This window comes from Quercus robur, chromosome 3 (assembly GCF_932294415.1).
Source record: "Quercus robur chromosome 3, dhQueRobu3.1, whole genome shotgun sequence".
Classification (NCBI taxonomy): Eukaryota; Viridiplantae; Streptophyta; class Magnoliopsida; order Fagales; family Fagaceae; genus Quercus; species Quercus robur.
Genome location: NC_065536.1, coordinates 2769211 through 2783805, shown reverse-complemented (window position 1 = coordinate 2783805; position 14595 = coordinate 2769211). Strand labels below are relative to the sequence as shown.

The following is a 14595-nucleotide window of genomic DNA, read 5'->3' as shown; positions in this document are numbered from 1 at the left end:
AGACATTGCAAGAGAGTTGCTCATGCTTTGCTTTGGCAGGAACATCAAAATATAAGGAGGGCTCCACCCAGGTTTGGCTTGAAGGTTGTCCTCACAATCTGATTTACATTCTCAATAAATTGAATATCATTTGCTATAAAAGAGAAAAAATAATTTTATTTTGTAATAACGACACAATCTCAAAGGAGTTGCAACCCCTAAATTCTAAAATGATTTACAAGTGCACAAGATTATAAGCATGATTTAGTTGATAAATCACTCTTAAAAGAAGTTACCACTCTATGGCTTCGTTTAGCAGTTCATAAGAGAATGGAATAAAATGGAGTGAAATGAAATGATCATAATGGAATAGAAAAGAATATAATGTATTTAAACAAGGGAAATAAATGAAATAAAATAAAATTAAGTAACCTTGATTGGATGTTTTAAAATAAAAGAATAGAAATGAATGAAAATGAATGGAATGTAAGTAATCTTGTTTGGGAGTAACATAGAGGGAATAAAATGGAATCATTTTATAACAATATTACTATTAGACCCCTATTTTAAAATAAAAGGTTGAATATATAGGGGTATTTTGAGAGTTTTAATAAAAAAATTCATTAAATCTAATTTCATTCCCTCTCATTGTTTTTAATTCCAGGTGAATGAAAATTTGAGGTTTTAAGGGAATAGAGAGGAATGAGTGTTTCCTTCTATCCATTCCATTCCCTCCCACTTAAACTCCCAAACAAGATAATGAACTTTCCATTTCCTCCATTCACTCTTTCCAAACGAGGGCTTATAACATGGAGTTTTTTATATAATTTTTTTATTGTCATTAAAGTAATGCTATTTTAAAAGAATATATATATAAATAATTTTATTTGGGTTTATTTCATAAACTAATACCGTTCATATGATATGTGGTGTTCATAATTTGAATTAATATTTAAATCCAACTATTTGAATTTTATTTAGTACACAAAATTCATTTATTTATATTTTAATAGCAACAAGATTTATATATATATATATATATATATATTATAACTTTATATTTTTTTAAGCGAAACTACATTATTGGTCTCTAAAGTTTATTTTGTGTACGCAATTAGTCATTTAAATTTCAAGTGAATGCTATTAGTCTTTCAAGTTTAAAAAATAAGTGATGTTAGTCATTTTGTTAATTTATGCTAGTATTATTGTTTATGTGGCTAACGGAATAATAACGTGACATATTTTTAAGTTAAAAATTTTAACTGATATGACATTTTTTATTATTAAAATATTACAAAATTTACATTGACAAGTACTAACCATTTTATTATAAGAGCTTTAGAAACTTATGTGGCTTAACGCCACATCATCCACTAAAATAGTAAATTCACACATCAGATTTTAATTAAGAATATATTATAATTTTAAACACACAAAAATCACCAAAACTGAATAATAATAAAAATATCATGAGACTGTTCATCTCCTTTTCCGCTGGCGTCAAAGCTTGAATTTATGCTTCTCCGACGTCTAGGCCTCCACTCCTCTTGAGTCATCAAAGCCCAACAAAACTCTCCCTCCTACTTCTTTTTAGGCTGGGTTAGGGGCATTTAACCATAAACAGTAGGGAAATAGCCATAACCATGGAATTCCTTATGGGTCAACACTGAATTGAATGCTACCGGTGTGTTTGGGAATAGTTTATTGCAGCTTATTCAGTTATAAGCCTACAATTTGCCTAAAACTTTCAGCTTTCAATTAGTTTATTTCAAATCTTATTCTAATCTAAATGTCCTATTTTGTTTTGATTTCATTAAGGGGTTTCAAATCTAAATCTCCCATGACTACACAATTGTATTTGCTGTAGATAAAGATAATCTAAACTAAACCCACCCCACTCCCACTTTCTCTCTTTACACTACAACAACAATAGTGAAACTTGAATTTTTCACAACCAACCACGGTTGGCTTCAACATTGGCAGTTTTAGGTAGATGGATCACTTGGGCTTGATTTTTCACAGTGGATCTCACCTAGATTGTTTTCATTGATAGCGACAGTATATTGAGAGGTGATCACTGTAGATCGAGCAAAGACCGAAGACGAGAGAGGGATTTAGGATGGAAACAACAAGGGATTTTATTTTATTTTCTATTAGATAATAATTAATGAGTTAATGATGTGGAAACTATGTTAAATTCATCGCGGGGAATTATACTAAAAAGAGTCACATTAGTTAACAAGATGTCACGTTACTATTCAGTTAGTCACGTAAGCAATAAAATCAGTGACAATTTAATAAAAGGACTAACATCACTCATTTTTTAGACCTAAGAGACCAATAACACTCACTTGAAACTTAAATGACTAATTGCACACATAGGGTAAATTTCAGGGATCAATAGTGTAGTTTTGCCTTTTTTTTTTTTTCCTTAAAGAAAAAAATTGAATGTTTAGGCATTATCTTAGAATTAGCTTCTATTTTTTCCAACTCATGAAAAACTCTTGGTAAGGTTACCAATATTTTATTTTTTTGATAGTATGATATTTGGGTCTGATTGGGGCCTTGGAGTAAGGAAATTTGAACATTGGATGTCTTAATTGAAAACACTAGTTAGGAGATGCCAATCGGTTGAATTACAAGACTTTTGGTAAAGATATTAATTAGTTGAGTCGAATTGCTCATGTATTATTCCATTTTGGCAAAAAAAGAAAAAGAAGATGAAGCTTATTTAACTATTTATATACTTAGTTTATTTATTTCATACAACATAAACTTTGTTATTGTGATAAAATTGAATTCATTATAAAAATCTATTAAAAACTTGAAAATGTAAAACTAATTTTTTGGACTATGATATTATCGATAAGTTTTTCATTGAACTTTGTATTTCAATTCATTCTCAAAAAAAAAAAAAAAGTTTGTATTTCAATTAACGATAATAAAATTTTAAATTAAAAAAAAAAATTGGACTAAGATTTATCCCATTAAAATTTCAATTTTTAATTAGATGTGAGACACATGGCATTTATTTGAATTTGTGTGATCTATAAAAATTGTAGTATTTAAATAAGAAGAGATCTTATCCTAGTTTAAATTAGAATAGATTGGCTTAATTGGAGGAATCCCTTAGTGGGCCCAAAAAATCAAGGGTAGAGATTCGAACTCAATATTTCATGGATGTCATGAGGCCTTTAAAACTACTAGACAACTACCAAGGCTTTCTGAGGTTGGATCTTGATGTGATGACAAGTATCCTCCATCAAAAACAAAAAGTAGCAGTTTTGAGTTTAGGAATTAGCTCCTCCAAAAAAGATTGGGAGTAAGATTGTCTATCATGACCTCTCATAGATTTTACAAAAGTGGGAGTTTTTTGTATCGGTATCACTTTTTTTTAGATATAAGCATGTTATTTCCAGTATGAAATCAACAAAGTGGATAAATATAAATTAGGCTATTTGCCAGCAAGTAGATTACTAAAGCTGCTTGAATTATTTTATTTTTTAAAACTCAATATGAATTTTAAAGAGTTACTGGGTCAATTACTATTGGTGTTCAAATGAAATCATTGCAATATAATTATAGTATATAATAATGTAATCATTGGTGTAAATTATATTGATCTATATCGATTTATGTCACATTCATAATTTACTTTTGAGTCCTTAAGACTTAAAAGTCTTATAACATTGACCGGTCACCTTTATGAAGAAATTTTTGTGACATTAGTAAGCAAAAGTGACTAATAATGCAATGGAGTATTAAAAAAAAGAAAAAGGAAAAAAAAAAAAAAAAAAACTGGTAATGCAATGGAGACTACCCCGTACATGGCTGATTTGAGATACCTGTCATAAGAGATACTTTCCTATTGACCAGAAAATACTACATGCAATGATAGAAAGTTTATTCAACCCAATCCATCCAAAAATAAAAATAAGAGGTCTTATTACAGTCCACTCTAGCTGCCCAATGGAAATCAAACCATGGTTTTATCGTAAACATGATTGCCATTTTATTCAGTGACTCCAGTCTTGGTGACAAGTTTGTGCATTCAAATGCTATATAGAGCATAGAATATCTTGAATGTTAATCAACCAGGATAGAGCTAAGATAAGCTAAGGAGGTGAGACAGACTCAAAATTCACCGAGTTGTTTCCCTGCATCAATAATTGTCGGCCTATCTTCTGCTGTATCAGAGATGCAACTCAAGGCAATCTGTGCAAAAGCAAGAAAATGTTCCTGATTAATTCCTTCTTTTAGTAACATAGGATCTATGATTTCAATCAACCAATTTTGTTTATCGCATGGGCCCACCAACATTGGTAGAAAGGAGGGACTATACCTGTACTGTGGAGTATTCAACATCCATCCAGCCAAGAGCCCAAGTAGGAGCATACCATAAATATACACATCAACCTTCTCAGTTATATAGCATGTAGCAACATATTCAGGTGCACCACACCCCTTCTCTCACGTACGGCATCAAATACATGCAGTTCACCTTTAGGAATAGATAAGAGTGAGAGATCAATCAGTTTGGCAACATTGTTATAATATAATGATGGCTGACCTAATATCTCTATGGATAACAGACTTGGAAAATGAAGTATGAAGATATGCAACGGCATTAAATATGCCCTGCATTTCCATGTTCAGGGCTCAAAGTGGATTGACCTAGTTGGGTTGATATAATTGGAGAGAATTTTATCCCTGACAAATTCATCCATTGGAGTTAGATATTTAGTCTTTAAGCAGCATCTTAAGAGTTTTAGAACATTTTGGTGGACACTCATTTGCAATCCCACCACAATGTCTTTAATAATGCCTAGTGTAACTTCCTCCATAACAGAAAATCTTTTTTCTTCAGTGTAGTACTTTTTAGCAGAAAGTAAGCTGTCTTCTCGAGAACCCTTGAATAACTTAAAATCGTCATAGTTGTTTGTTGCTTTTATGAGCTCCTCAGCAGAGAAGACACAAATAGAATTGCTTTCCCATTGCAAAAGGTAATTAGCTCCTCTAATAATAGTCTTCCATTCTTCATAAAAGATGTCTCCTATGTTGCTTTCCTCTTCATTTTCAAACACAAATTCATCTTGTCCACCAAACCTTTAGATTAAAGATAGAAATATTAATATACACATATATATGTTATGACATGAAAAGGCTATAATATTGCTGTAAATCAAGATGCTTGGAGGCCATTAATCAATCTTTTTTCTTAGAGATCAAGGGTCATGCACAATTTAGAGTTTGAAATTGGTTGTACTCTACCACTACGTAAAAAATGAATCACTGGAATTTGAAACATATTACACTATATAAGAAATCAAACATGTTCTATGACCATTCTCATAACTCATGATATACATCTTTGAGCAATTTGGACATGTATGAGAGTTTAGACCAATTAGGACATTATGGTTCATTAGTTCGATCAACAAATTTTTTGTACCTTAAGAAATTTTCCTTGGACACCTTGTCCATTGAATTCTTAAGTCTTCTGAAGCATTATATATGTCAGAGCTTGGTTTCATGCTATAATCATATACACTACTTTTTTGAATTATTTCAAATTCCAATCAGCCTAGAGTCATTTAAAAAGAAAAAAGAAAACTGAGAAGGGAGGGGGGGGGGGGGGGGGGGGTTTAAGTACATCAGCCTAGAGTCATATTAAGTTTTTGGAAATATATTAATTATTTTACTTACATTGTAAACAAAAGTGATAATTTGAGACATGAATTTGTGAGTTTTGACTTTTGATGTTAAAAATGTGAACCTAGATCCACCTCAAACAATACTTTTTAGCAGCAAATCAGTAGGACTAGGAACACAAATATTAAATTAGCATGATCCAAAAACATAGATTTCAAAATATCATGATCTATTAACACAAATCTTGAAACTCAATCACGCTCCATAGGCATGGAGGCAAATATAATAATTGAAAACTAATTGAGGGTTTCAAAGAGAATGTACCTTATTCTACCCAGAGAAAGAGAGATGCAGCTATAACATAAGAAGCTCCAGAATTTGGTAGCTTGTGGATCTGGAGCCTTCCTCTAATTCACTTGACAATATCATTATATCATGAGCTCTATTATATATTACCTATTAAAAAATATTTTCAAAGAGTCAAGGAAAGGCTTTCTAGTAAACTGATAATGACCAAATAGGAAACTAGTGGGAAATTTCACCACAATGACTTGGCTGTTTCCTTGGAGTTGGAGTTCCTCTTCAACAAACCTGTGTGCCGGGCAGGTTAAGAAACAAACCCAAACAAAAAGTAAAAGAATATAGTGTGTAAAGAGATCAAATTTGTGGACCAACTTTATAATCAATCTTTTAGTTGGAGGTGAGGTTTTCAATGTTGGTCCTGTTTCTCTCAATTGCATGGCTCCAACAAATAGAAATCTAATATCCCGATATTTACTTCACATGCTTTTTTTTAATTGCATGGAAGTGCTGACAACTAATTATTACTAGTATTGCTCATTCATGGCTAAACTTGGATAATTTAGGGTACATTTGTCCACAAAATATAAAGTCTATTACTTTAAATAGAACCCTAATAGTTTCTTTTTAGTCCTAAGAGTACAAACTACAGAACTGTAAATGTAGCAAATGACACTTTGGGGATTAAATTTTGACACCGCCAAACCACAATTTTTAAATTGTAATCTATTATTGTTATTATTTGTTAATTCAGCTTATATTCATTGAAACAAAACAGAGTACACAGGGAAAAGCCCCAAAAAACCAGAGAAGGGAAGGTACCAGCATAGGGAACCTCCCTACTACAACACCCAATTTACAAATCTTACTACAAAACCAAAGAAATTAGCAAAGCAAAAGTGCACTAACAACACAACCTTCTCGCTACCTTTAAAGCTAAAAGATAACAAGGAGACTAAACAGCACATCTGTAAAGCATCAAACCTGCACTTCAGTGCCGTAGCACATGGACAGCACAATAGCACTCTGGCAACACACAGCATCACATGTAATTTACCCAGAGAAATTATTCTGGATTTCTGTGAAAGCATCCTATGTGGATTATCAGAGGAAATTGGAGGGTTTAAACTTCAAATTTGAGGGATCCTTTCCTAGTATAAGTTGGATTTTACTAAGTGCTTCTATGTCATGTTAAGATTTGAGTCCTATTTGGACCTCCAATAGTTTAATTTGTTCACAATCTCTATGTGTGTTTTGATCTGCTATATCAATTGTGCTTCAAGCCTAATTGGTTGATTATTAATTCTCACCATCTTCTTCTTTGGGGCTTGGGCTGGACTGGCAGATCATATTTTTGGGATTATTAGTTTTAGATTTTTTTTTTTTTTAGTTTTATTAGGCAGATATGCTCACTTTTCAGTGTCAAACCGGTGAATGGTATCGCACCATCTCAACCATATATAATCTTGTGACTGGGTACCTTGAATCAGGGAATTAGAAACCACCATGAACACCACACCCCCCCCCCCCCCCCCCCCCAAAAAAAAAAAAAGTATTTCTAAGGGCCACTAATGTATTGGCTATTGAGGAATTCAACTTAGTTTCTAACTATTAACTGCATGTTCAATCATAATAAGGCTGCCATCATTGTGAGAATTTCATACCTCCACATGCAACTTTAAAACACAAATGTGAAATAATTCAATTTCAATGACACAGTTGCAACCTGGAATATATATATATATATATATATATTTTTTTTTATATGTACTTTTAGGCTTTTAGCATACATTTGTTTTATTGTGGACCCTGAACAGCAATAAATTTAGAGGAAAATAAGCTAACAAGGATGTAAGATAGACCAATCAATTTGCAAAAGTTATTTTTTTGCAACATCAATCATTCTTGTTGGCAGGCAAAGTTGTAAGGAATGTGGGTCAACATCAGGGAATAACCATCAGTTATGATCTGGAGGGGTTCAACCCATAGAGAATACTGTGAATTTTGCAGCCCATCCCACTGATGTTGCAATTCAAGATTGGAGAATTCTCTAAGAATAGCAGCAGAGGAGAGGGGGATCTTATGAAACAAACATCTAGAAAGGTTGGCTCAATTGGGGGAAACAATACTGCATTCTTTCATCGAGCTGTTAGAATAAGAAATGCTAGAAAACTCACTACTTTGTCTGAAGGATGATCAGGAGAATAGGATGATGGATCCCCAACAGGTAAAATAATTAGCTGTGGGGTACTACTATCAGAATCTGTTAGGCACCTCTAAGTGGCATCTCACTCAAGAAATATGGGGAGACTGTCAACAGGCTCTAGACTTCCAAATTTCAGTAGATCACAAAGAAAATTTGCAGAGGTCAGTTTCAAGTTTGGAGATCCAGCAAACTATGTTTTCTTTGGACGGAGAGAAGGCCCCAGGCCCTGATGGGTTCACAGCTTGTTTTTTCATAAAAGCTTGGCCTGTTATCCATTCGGATGGACAAAGGGATCCATTGTTCCCTTATTCATTTTTGCTAGCAATGGAGTTCCTAAATCAGATGCTAAAAAAAAGGATTCTTAGTTGCAAGGACTTCAAATTCCATCCCGGATGAAGACATCGAAATGTAGCTCTTTGGAGGTTTGTGCTACACTGTTTGCTATGGTGCATATGGTGGGAACGGAATGCTAGATGCTTTGAGGGCTGTGAATGGCCTATTCTTGAGATTAAGTCTTTGTTTTTTCTTACTCTTCTTGAATGGAGTCTAGTTTTGCCATCTTGTTTTTGTTTTTCCCTTCCTGGCTTAATTAATCATTGTAATCTGAGCTCTTAATTTTTTCCAGTGTACTTGGGTTGGCTATTTTAATAAAACTAGCCGCAGACCCACGCAATGCGTGGGAATATATAAATATTTTGTAATGGGGTGTAATATATAAAAATTAACAATTACTTCAAATATTATTATTTTTTTTTTAATTTCTAAAAGTGTTTTTCATCTTTTTATATCTGCAAAGTACAAATATATCATACTATTATATTTTGTCTGTTTGATTAATATTTTTTTAAGATGAACTATATTTTTCTAACTTCTGTTGTAGTGTGTTATATTTGATATACAACTAAAGATGAATATATAAATTCAATAATCTATTTATATTTTTTTAAACACGTCAATAATATAAAAAATAGAAATGTTTTAAATATTTAAAAAGCATTTTTAGTAGATTGTAATATAAAAAAAAAAAAAAAAAAAATCTCAATATTTTATGTAACTTTTCCCATAAAATCAATATTGTTGACATCCTTTATATTCAAAAAACACTGAAACACATAAACAAAGAGATTAATTATGCAGAATTGCAAGAGTATATACATGATATTAGTATTTCATTTACATCATATACATGATATATACATGATTCATGGTCAATTGGTATGAACCATAATAATTACATCCTCTTCAATGACAGCAGCGGCAATTTCAGGTTGCATTAGTAACTTAATATCATCTTTAACAGCGAGGCCATCTCTCCCCTATAGCCTTTAATTTCATGCACACTTCAAGCATCGTTAGTTGCTATGAACTATAACAATTACATCCTCTTCAATGATAGCAGTAGCAAATTTAGGTTGCATTAGTACCTCAAATCTTCTTTAATAGCGAGGCCATCTCTCTCCCCGATAGCCTTCTATTTCATGCACACTTTAAGCATCATTGGCTTTCTATAGGTACAAGGCTGAACACAGCTACAAGCAATCCTAGGGAACTGAAGTATTTCACCATCATATCCTTTCTACAACAAAGATTTATTAATGATATCTGTACGGCACCGAGCTCCCAAAGCCCATACAGGCCTTGGGCCCAGACCCATCTAGGCCCCGGGCCCAAGCCCATACCAGCCTTGGGCGCAGGCCCAGCAGATAGTTCCCGTTACCTTATGCCCTTCTTAAAACTGCCTTAGGGCCAAAAACAAGTTTTGGTTATTAAGCTCCCGGGGTTGACCGGTTAACATTTCCCGGTAGAGCGCATGAGTCAATACCCGGGAAGGTCATGATATGCACGGGAACGTGAGTCGCCGAACACAATCGGTGAAAATGGAGCCAAGTTCCAAGATCATAAATGCTGCACCGCCCTCTCACCTAAAACAGCCACTTTAACCAGATAATACTGGACCTTCAATAACACTAACGATGAACATAATCGTGGTCTCCCCACTAACCTTGGCTATAAATAGAGGAAAGTTGGGAGAAGAAGGGGTTCAGAAAAAATTGAGAGAAAGGAGTGAAAGAGAGAGCTTTTCAGCTGAGTGTTGCTTTGAGTCTCTCTGCCGAGAACGACCCATTGTAGGAAATCCTTAAACCCACTACAAATAAATTGTGAGCCCAAGGGATCTAAGGCCCAGAGTTCTTGTACTTGGTTCTTACAATATCATATAGACCAGAAGGAACCGTGGCGAGGAAGGTTCCAGCCGACCTGTTACACAACAACACCGAGACCGATCCCATTCTCAAGAGTCACGTCGTCACTCCCGGGATATTCGTCGTAGACGGGACCGTTCCCGGTCACATGGATATGATAACCACGGGTCAGAGTCGCCAGAGGAGCGGCAGCACCACAACGCCGCGATGGATGCCATGAGCAGGGCCTTGCGGATGGTGGCCCGGTCGCCATTCTCGGATGAGATTGAACGGGCACCCATGCCGAGCAGATTCACGCGTCCACCATTCAATTCCTATGAGGGGAGGACAGACCCCGTGGAGCATGTCAGTCATTACATCCACATGATGTCGTTGCATGCGCACAACGATGCATTGATGTGTAAAGTATTCCCCTCTAGTCTCGGCTCTACCGCACTGAGATGGTTCAATGGGTTGCGGAAAGGTTCTATACACATCTTCGCCGAGCTAATTCAGGAGTTCGGCAGCAGGTTCGTAACATGCAGCCGAGTGCAACAACCGGTCGACGCGTTGCTTTCCATGAAAATGAGGGTCGGGGAAACCCTTCGGAGTTATGCCAGCCGATACTGGGAACTCTACAATGAGATTGGTGGGGGAAACGAGAAAATTGCGGCTAGCACCTTCAGGATGGGGCTCCCCGAGGATTCTGAACTACGGGAGTCGCTGACAAGAAGACCCCCGGAGGACATGAGGCAACTGATGAGACGCATAGAGGAGTACAAACGCCTGGAGGATGACCGGCTGCAAAGCAGGGGGAAAGCCCCTTTTTCAGGGAGAGTTCGGCAAAGCTTCTTGCCGCCAAAGCCGAAAAGGGACTTCAGAATGCAGGAACCGGAGGTGCAGATCGAAGGGGTTAATGTGTTATTTAAAGAGCCCGTGCACAAGATACTGGAACGAATAAGGAACGAGCCATTCTTCAGATGGCCGAACAAAATGGGGGGCGACCCATCTCGGAGGAACCAAAGCCTATACTGCACTTATCACAGAGACAAGGGGCACACCACCGAGCAGTGTAGGGTATTGAAAGATCATCTCGGGCAGTTAGTGAAGGCAGGGCACCTGAAAGAGTTTGTAGCAGATTCCACTGACCGGGAGACCGAGCAGGGCGCACCACAGAGAAGGAATCCCCTTCCACCACCCCGGGGAGTAATCAACGTCATTCATGCCGCACCGAGAGGGGCAGCGGCGGCTAGGATGGTGATGACAGTGGCTTGCGCGGAGGGAGAATCATCCAAGAAGCAAAAGAGGGCTGGACGGCTAGACATCTCGTTCGGAGAAGATGATTTCGAAGGAACCATCCAACCCCACGACGACGCTTTGGTGGTGACAGCCCGGATAGGCGGATTCCTGGTGAAGAGGGTGATGATTGATCAGGGTAGTGGGGCTGACGTCATGTACCCGGACCTCTTCGAAGGGCTCGGGTTAAGAACCCAGGATTTGGCGAAGTATAACACGCCATTGGTCTCGTTTGACGGGAGAATTGTGATTCCCGAGGGGCAAATCTCACTCCCAGTGGACATGGAGGGCAAGGAAGTTGTAGTTACGTTCATAGTAGTCCGATCGTTCGCACCTTACACCGCAATCCTGGGGAGGCCATGGATTCACGCCATGGGGGCTGTTCCGTCCACCCTTCACGTGAAAGTAAAGTTTCCTACTGAGTACGGAGTTGTAGAGGTAAGGGGGAATCAGCAGGTGGCGAAGCAATGCCTCATAGCCGCGGTCCAGTGGGAAAAGGAACAGCTCGACCAAGCTGAGCATGCCGAGAAAGAGACTGCATAGCAATTACAGATACCCCAGGAAAAGGGGGCGGACGTTGCCGAGGAGGTACTGAAGGTAAGAATTCTCCCAGATAGTGACAAATACTTCCAGATAGGTACAAGCATGAATGACCGGGAAAGGGTAGAGATGTTGTTGTTCCTGTTGCAGAACATAGATGTCTTCGCGTGGAACCCGTATGAAGTGCCCGGCGTAGACCCCGAGTTCATTGTTCACAAACTCAATGTGGACCCATCATTTCCTCCGAAAAAGCAGAAGCCGAGAAGAGCGTCAAAGGAGCACGTCGATGCAGTAAACCTGGAGGTCCAGCGGCTGAAGGAGGCCGGGGCCATAAAAGAAATATTCTTCCCGAGATGGCTAGCAAACACTGTCGTAGTAAAGAAGAAGAGCGGTAAATGGAGAGTTTGCGTGGACTTCACCGATTTAAACAGAGCGTGTCCCAAGGATCCGTTCCCGATGCCCAAGATTGATCAGTTGGTGGATGCCACGTACGGGCACCCGAGAATGAGTTTCCTGGACGCCTTCCAAGGCTACCACCAGATTGCCTTGGCACCCGAGGACCGAGAGAAGACAGCATTCATATCCCCGAACGCAAACTACCACTACGAGGTCATGCCGTTTGGATTGAAGAATGCCGGAGCTACCTACCAGCGTATGATGACAATGATGTTCTGGGAGAAAATTGGTTGCACGGTTGAGGTTTACATCGACGACATGGTAGTAAAGAGCAGAAAAGAGTCGCTGCATACTGAAGACCTTCGGGGAGTGTTCGAGATACTACGGCGACACAGGCTGCGCCTCAATGCCGAAAAGTGCACTTTCGGAGTGGGGGCTGGCAAGTTCCTGGGTTATCTGATCTCCACTCGGGGAATAGAGGCTAACCCCGACCAAATAGAGGCAATCAATCGCCTAAAACCACCGAGCAACCCTAAGGAGGTGCAGGTGCTCACCGGGATGTTGGCCGCCTTGAACCGATTCATCTCCAAGTTTGCCGATCGCTGCCGGCCATTCTATCAACTTCTGAAGAAGTGGAAGGGGTTTCAGTGGGACGAGAGCTGCGATGAAGCTTTTCGAGAACTAAAGGAGTATTTGGCAAAGGCGCCGAGGTTGACGGCCCCGGAGCCCGGGGAGGATCTGTTTATGTACCTTGCAGTGACCAATCATGCCGTAAGTGCTGTATTACTAAGGGAGCGGGGAGTGCAAATACCGGTGTATTACGTAAGCAAGACCTTGGTCGATGCCGAGACAAGGTACCTGCCTCTTGAAAAGTTGGTTTTGGCCTTGGTACACGCCACGAGGAAGTTACCACACTACTTCCAGGCACACACAGTGTTCGTCCTCACCGAGTATCCATTACAATCACTGTTGAAGAGATCCGATTTCACAGGACGGATTGCTAAATGGGGGACTCGGTTGGGATCGTTTGACATAAGATACCGACCTAGAAGCTCGGTGAAAGGGCAGATTCTCGCTGATTTCATCGCGGAATTCACACCTAAGAATGAAGGCCAGGTAATCTGTAGTGCGGAGATTCGCCCGTGGAGGTTATTTGTGGACGGCGCATCAAACGCTATGGGGGCCGGGGCTGGTATTGTCATAATCACCCCTGAGGGTATGCGACTGGAACATTCCTTCAGATTGGGGTTCAAAGCCTCGAACAATGAAGCCGAATATGAGGCCCTGTTGACCGGACTAAGGGCAGTATTGCAGCTGGGCGCCAGGGACGTAGAAATCTACTCAGACTCTCGGCTGGTCGTTTATCAGATCACTGGGGACTTCGAGGCTCGGGATCCTCGAATGAAAGCTTATCTAAGTACGGCAAAGCAGATTATCGGTCAGTTTGGAAAGGTAAAGATATCCCAGGTGTCCCGGTCGCAGAACAAGCATGCTGACTCTCTTGCTACGTTAGCCTCATCGGCTACCGAGGACACCCCGAGGCTTATCACGATTGAACTTGTAAGGGAACCAAGCATCTGTGTGCAGACTGCCCTCGACCGGGCCGGAGTAGAGGTTGCGCAGGTGGCGGTGGCCGGACCATGCTGGATGAACCCGATCATAGACTTTCTTTCTGAAGATAAAGTTCCAGAGGATGAGGCCGAGGCCAATAAGATTCGACGAATGGCTCCCAGGTACTGGTTGTCTTCGGACCGAAAGTTGTACAGAAGGTCCTTCGCGGGCCCTTACCTCTTGTGCCTGCATCCTGAAAAAGTTAAGGAGCTTCTAACCGAGCTGCATGAAGGAGTATGCGGCGGGCATGCCGGGGGACGATCTCTAGCACACAGAGCAATGACGCAGGGGTTTTGGTGGCCACAGATGCAGAAGGACGCCGCCGAATACGTTCGGAGTTGCGAACAATGTCAAAGGCACGCCCCAATGATCCATCAGCCTGCCGGACATCTAAATCCTGTCAGCAGCCCGTGGCCATTTGCACAATGGGGGCTT

The 14595-nt window shown here is 39.1% G+C and overlaps 1 long non-coding RNA gene across 2 annotated transcripts; it reads right to left on the bottom strand.

Moving 5' to 3' along the window:
- Positions 1-3862: 3862 nt before the first annotated feature.
- Positions 3863-6247, bottom strand: LOC126716692 (uncharacterized). 2 transcript variants are annotated; one of them, XR_007652223.1, is made up of 4 exons: positions 6174-6247; positions 5956-6087; positions 4322-5085; positions 3863-4194 (listed from the first exon to the last, which is right to left on the bottom strand). It is a non-coding gene; the product is annotated as an uncharacterized LOC126716692 (long non-coding RNA). The 2 variants fall into 2 exon arrangements; XR_007652222.1 differs by having other exon boundaries at positions 5956-6239.
- Positions 6248-14595: the final 8348 nt, after the last annotated feature.